The sequence below is a fragment of the Bidens hawaiensis genome, unplaced genomic scaffold (genome assembly GCF_021521415.1).
Source record: "Bidens hawaiensis isolate Kalapana, Puna unplaced genomic scaffold, B.hawaiensis_p1.1 tig00022500_1, whole genome shotgun sequence".
In the NCBI taxonomy this organism is placed as follows: domain Eukaryota; kingdom Viridiplantae; phylum Streptophyta; class Magnoliopsida; order Asterales; family Asteraceae; genus Bidens; species Bidens hawaiensis.
This window is the reverse complement of record NW_027493500.1, coordinates 213,254-220,148: the sequence shown is the minus strand read 5'-3', so window position 1 is coordinate 220,148 and position 6,895 is coordinate 213,254. Positions and strand designations below refer to the sequence as shown.

General features: G+C 37.7%; 1 pseudogene; it reads left to right on the top strand.

Moving 5' to 3' along the window:
• Positions 1-315: 315 nt before the first annotated feature.
• LOC143565626 (receptor-like protein EIX2) lies at positions 316-5,599 on the top strand (annotated as a pseudogene).
• Positions 5,600-6,895: the final 1,296 nt, after the last annotated feature.

Here is a 6,895-nt window from a genome sequence, read left to right as displayed (position 1 = left end):
GAAAATAATAAAAGGAAAGAAATTTCTGGTAAGCAAAAAACAGTTGGTTGTTCTAGATATAAACCTTTGGAAATTGACAGGGTACTTTCCATGTGAAAAATTGCAGCCAGGCAACATTTAATATTACGGGCAAGTCAAAGTCCACTATAAGTACAAATATGTACAATGACTAATATGCTCTAAAATTCATGTTGGCTTAAGTCAAAACCCTTTGTATACGTTTTAATTTAAAAATGCCAGGATGAATAGTTACAAAAGGATTGTATAAGATCCTCCCCTGTTTGTGAGGCTGGACTTTCTTTATCCATCTCCAAAATGGAATCCAGTTCTCATGTCATTTTTTCATTCCTCTTCTTCCAAGCATTAGCCTTAAGCATCATTACGACTTCTTCAAACATAACATGTATCCAAATGGAAAGGCAATCCCTTCTTGTATTCAAACAAACCCTCATCGACAGACATAATCTTCTATCAACATGGAACGGAATATATTGCTGTAAGTGGCAAGGAGTTCGGTGTGACAGTCGAAATGGACATGTTGTGAAACTTGATCTTCATGGCAAATTGCTCAAAGGTGAGTTAAGTCCTTCATTACAGAATCTGAAGCATTTGCGTTACTTGGATTTGAGTTTGAACCGTTTATCAGGTAACATTCCTGAATTCATAGGATCCTTTAAAATTTTGGAGTACCTTAACTTGTCACAATCAGGTTTTGGCAGTGGAGTAGTCCCCCATCATCTAGGAAATCTCTCAAACTTACAATATCTTGATCTGAGTAACAATATTATTCGACACACTAATGTGCTTACAGTCGATGATTTGGGATGGGTGTCTTCGCTATCGTCATTAGTATACTTGGATTTATCCGAGATAACCATTGGTAAGCATGCTGATTGGTTCCATCCAGTTAACATGCTCCCTTCTTTGACTACACTTAGACTTGCACAGTCTGATATCAATATACATTCAGTTAAATTCGTCAATGTCACGTCTCTTACTTCACTTGATCTCTCTTTCAATTTCATCAATTCCACCATTCCTTTCTGATTTTCAAACCTTACCAGCCTAGTGCATCTAGACCTTCATTATAATGACTTCCATGGTAAACTTCCTGGATTTCTTGGAACGTTCAGCGCTCTTGCTACCATCGACCTTTCATGGAATTCCTTTAATACTTCGATGCCAGATCTGTTATGTAATTTGAGCAGCCTTGTTCATCTGGACCTTTCGGTAAACATGTTTTATGGTCCTATTCCCGCAAGCATTGGACTACTCGTGAGGCTAGAAGACTTATACCTTAATGATAACCAATTGGGTGGGAACATTCCGATGAGTCTTGGGCAACTTTCAATGCTCAAGAATTTAGATCTCATCCGTAATTCGTTGGTCGGACCCCTTTCTGAAACTCACTTCTTATGGCCTTCAGAATAGATTAACATAATATGCAGAAATTAAACGAAAATATATTTGAACACAATTGAGTATGAACGATTATTTATTATTGATTTTGTCTTCAATTGATGATTTACAATGGTGGCCGGTGGTGGTATTTATACCCACAAGCGGTTACAATTCTACCGTCGCAACGTTTCAATAAGCGACGTATCACATCGTATCTAACTTCCCTATTTACAATATCCACACAAACTATTAACTAATTACAATTTACACCGTAACTTTGTTAACTGTCTATTTAACAAAGTTTAACTAAATTATAATAAACTAACGGGATATTTAACGAGATCAGGATTATTCCAACAATCACCCCCTTAATCTCGATCTTGTATTATGACTTGCTATTATTCATAATAGTGTAGTTTGATTCCAAACGAGAAGAGCCTCCTGATCCTTCCATTTTGGACATTCACTTTTATAATGTCCGAGCTCGTTGCACTTATGGAATCTCACATGACTTTTATCTTCACGGATAGGTTCGCCTAATTTTCCATGGCCTTTGTCTTCATGAGCTTGTTCACCGTCTTTACTTTTCCCGGACCAACGACCTTTACCCAGGCCTTGTCAAAAGTTTCCTTGGTTTGAACTCCAGTTGCCACAATGCTTACACTTATGTTCTTTAAACTTATCTCTTCCAGATGTGTTGGTGAATATAAGTTTATTATGTTTGTCTTCTTCCTCGGTTGACTCCTTGATGCGTTCTTTATATGCTTTTAACCTTCCAATGGCTTCTTGAAACAACATAGTATTCAAATCTGCAAATTGCTCAATTGCAGCAACAATCTGAATGTACTTCTTTGGTACAGATTTAAGAAGTTTTTTGACTAGTTTTTTATTATCGATTGTGGATCCAAGGTTGTTGGCTTGTGACACGAGTTGACTAATTTTTCCCGTGAAGTCATCGATAGTGTCCGTATCTTTCATTTTCAAGGCTTCAAACTCATATTCAAAAGTTTGTAATCTAGCCTCTTTAACCCTGTCTGCTCCCACAAAACGAGCCTTTAAGTTTGCCCATATGTCTGCTGCTTTCTTATGATGAGCAACCTGAAGAACAATTTCTTCGGGCATTGCTTGAAAGAGATATGCAATAGCCATCCTATTTTTCTTAACATCAACTGCACCTTCTTCTTCTTCAAGTACCTCCAAGATTCCATGAACATAAAAAATTGCTATGATCTTTACTGCCCAAATTGTATAATTTGTTGAATTCAAAATTGGGCATTGTAGCGTCATTGATGGTCCTGCTTCCTTTACGGATTCATTATTCTTGCAAGCCATTGATCGAGTCTTCTTCCTTCTCCCAATCTTGAATGAATTGGTGTGTCACTATTCAACTTTTACTTTTGCTTTCGGTTGAATTATATATACTTGCAAGTACAGCCCACTAGTCTTTCGGTCACCACTGGATTTGATCAAATCTCTGCCAAACTGCTTTTAATCATGTTCTTCCTGGATCGAATCTCTGACCTCCTGTTACTTGCTAGAATACAACCCCCTGGTTCTTTCGATTACTTGATCGCACCTCAGCTAAACTGCCCATGACCAATTACTTCTTGAATCGAAAATATTGAACCTCCTGTTTCTTGATAGGTTTTTATCTTTATTGAAAGTACCCTTTTTCAAAATAAATTATTTCCTTTATAAATCAAGTTTTACAATTATCAAAACACTTGTTTATATTAAAAATTAATAATGCTTCTACAGAGCATCAAATGACTTTCTCTTTTATTTTTTTATTTTTTCGTGTAATTAAAACCCCAATATTGCTTTTGCCTTTTCTTGTCCACGTTCAGAGACTTGCAAGACTAGCGCCGATTCTTCCGATTCCGGCTATCCCTTTTGTTTTCCGATTCCTCTTCTAATTCTTTATTGATGCTTAGAACAAACAGAGGTATGTTTTCCAATGAGATTTTAATTGTAATGGCACAAAATTGCGATGTCTGTTTCTTCTATTTTCTGCAATCCTTCGTGATTTCGTTCTTGATTTCAATCGGCGATTAGGGTTTGATTCGTGTTCTTAGTGCCTTGCTCTGATACCAATTTGATGGCCTTCAGAATCGATTAACACAATATGCAGAAATTAAACGAAAATATATTTGAACACAATTGAGTATGAACGGTTATTTATTATTGATTTTGTCTTCAATTGATGATTTACAATGGTGGCCAATTGATGATTTACAATGGTGGCCGGTGGTGGTATTTATACCCACCGGCGGTTACAATTCTACCGTCGCAACGTTTCAATAAACGACGTATCACATTGTATCTAACTTCCCTATTTACAATATCCACACAAACTATTAACTAATTACAATTTACACCATAACTTTGTTAACTGTCTATTTAACAAAGTTTAACTAAACTATAATAAACTAACGGGATATTTAACGAGATCGGGATTATTCCAACAACTTCACCAAGCTAAAGAATCTTAATTACCTGGTGTTGTCAACAAATTTGTTAGAGTTCAATTTCAGTTCTCAATGGATCGCTCTCTTCTAATTGCATATATTTTTGGCAAGTTCCTGCTACGTCGGACCCCGCTTCCCGAATTGGCTTCAAACACCGACAAATCTTCAAATGTTACATCTTTCAAACTCGAATATAAAAGATACAATACCTGAGTGGTTTGAAAACATCATGGCTCAGATTATTTACTTGGATGTGTCCAATAACCAGATCAGTGGCAAACTCCCACGACTTCATTTCAATAACAATAATCAGAAGGAGCAGCGGATCCTAAAAATGAACTCTAACAAAATTGAAGGATCACTAGCAATATTTCCATCAGACGTAAACTTTTTGGATCTCTCCAATAATTTACTATCAGGAAATATTCCTCAAACAAATGAAACAATGAACCCACATCTGGAAGTTGTTGATCTCTCAAAGAACCATTTCACAGGAGGCATTCCAGAAGACATATGCAAGGTTCCTACCATCGTGATTTTTGATTTATCACAAAATAAGTTCTTTGGAAAGCTTCCTGGATGCTTGGGAAACCTAACTAATTTGAGGGTGATAGATCTTGCAAATAACACCATAACCGGTGTTGTTCCAAGCTCATTGGGTTCTCTAAAACATTTAATCTCGTTGCACTTGCACAACAACAAATTTAAGGGGGATATCCCGGTGTCCTTGCAAAACATGACAAACTTGAGGACCATGGATTTAGGGAACAATTTTTTGATGGGTACTATCCCTTTCTGGATAGGTGAAAAGCTATCTGCCCTTAGATCTTTGGATCTCCAGTCCAATAAGTTTACTGGAAAGATTCAGCTTTGTCGTCTCAATGCTCTGCAATATTTAACCTTGGCACATAATAACATAAAAGGGAAAATCCCTCGTTGCTTTGGGAATTTAAGCGGGATGATCATGACTTCAAGAGATCGAGAATACACTAATCTTAACTATGAAGAAAATATATTAGCTTCCATGAAGGGAGTTGTGTTGTTGTACACCAAGACAAGATATCTACTTGCATCCTTAGATCTCTCAAACAACAATATTGGTGGAGAAATTCCCGATGCTCTGACTAATCTCGTGGGGTTAAAGAATCTGAATCTTTCTGGAAACCTTCTAAAGGGACAGATCCCAATGATCATTGGAGATCTAAAGCAATTGGAATCTTTAGACTTGTCAAAGCAAGTTGTCTGGTCGGATTCCTCAGAGTTTGAGTAGCTTGAACTTTCTAAGCTACTTGAACTTTCATTCAATAACTTATCTGTCCCAATACCGGTTGGAAATTAGCTTCAAACTCTAGATGATCTGTCTGTTTATGAAGGAAACAATGGACTGTGCGGGCCACAAGTTTCAAGGAGTTGCACCGGAAATGGTGTAACTTACAATCATGTTGATGAGGATGAAGGTCAAGATGATACCGAAGGCTTGTGGTTTTATGTTGGAATGGGCTCAGGGTTTGTTGTCGGATTTGTGGGACTACTTGGGAGTTTGCACTTCGTCCGTTGCTGGAGGGTGGCATACTTTAAGGCTCTAGAAAAAGTTTACGGTTGGCTAATGGTATCAATTCTAGTGAATCTTGCTCGTCTAAGGAGGAATGCTTTTGAATGAGGTATGTTCCCAAACACAAGTTCATGTAATTGTCAAAATAAGGAGTGACAAATAAAAACTCTTGTACAAGTGCATTGTCGTGTTTACAAATTCAAGAATAATAGCTTAATGTTGTTACCTTTTGTTACCTTTTATCGGTTTGTCTAATAAATTACCTATTATCAATGATATGTTAAATAAATTAACACCATGATGATGGCGATGTCAACTTGTTTGTAAGATAAGTTGTCAGTATATGTATGTTGGTCAAAGCAATCAAGACGGGCCAATAAAGGTATGAGCAGGTAGAACCAGCTTGACCCAATCTGTTTTGACTTGCACATAATAATTTACCTATTTTGATCTGTTACTTAACCCGCCTAACATATTTTGCCATGACCAGCTCAAAGCCCTTGAACTTGTGTCAAATATAGTGAAGATTCTAACTTATATAAAAAAAAGAATAAAAAATTTAAGGTGAATATTAACAAAAGAGACAGCTATGAAAACCGCCTTTGATCAGCAATGTTAAGTATTGTGGAAGAAGATTGATTGTTTGTGGGGCGTGAATGGTCAATGGACGGTGGTAACTTTATGTCGAAACCTTCAAACCATTTTGGATGAGATATATTTCTTTTCCATCTCGTGTGACTAACAGACTCAATATCAGTCTGTTACGGACTGAAACTATTGCAAGGTATGGGACTTGTCCCACATAGGTTGTATGGGCAACTGATGTGGGGTTTATAAGCCAAATGGGTTCCCTCACCTATCAGACTAGTCTTTTGGATTGAGTTCTTCTGTTTGGCTTGTAACATTGGTATCAGATCCAACCTCAGAGTGGTGGCCCACGGAGTGGTGGCCTGGAGGAAGCCAGCCATGACCAACGAGGACTCGGAGTGGTGGCCCACGGAGTGGTGGTCTGAAGTGAGCCAGCCGTGACCAACGTGGCTGTGACCCTTAAGGAGGGTGCATTGTTACGGACTGAAACCATTGCAAGGTATGGGACTTGTCCCACATTGGTTGTATGGGCAACTGATGTGGGATTTATAAGCTAAATGGGTTCCCTCACCAATCAGACTAGTCTTTTGGGTTGAGTTCTTCTGTTTGGCTCGTAACATAGTCAATATTGAGTCATCCTCTGTCACTTCTTGTGATTCTAAATTGTGTCTATTATGAGTTTGTTCTGGCCCAAGGGAATTGGATTGTTGTTCCGGGCCATGTATATCATCCTCATTTTGTGACTCATGTAACTCTATTTCTTGAACTAGGCCTTCCTCAACAAAACTTGTTTCTGGTCCATCAACAGTTGGGTTTATTTATGGACTTTTATGACTAGCCCCATCACCCACTTCGACACTTTTCTCTTCAGTGGGTTTATTGACAA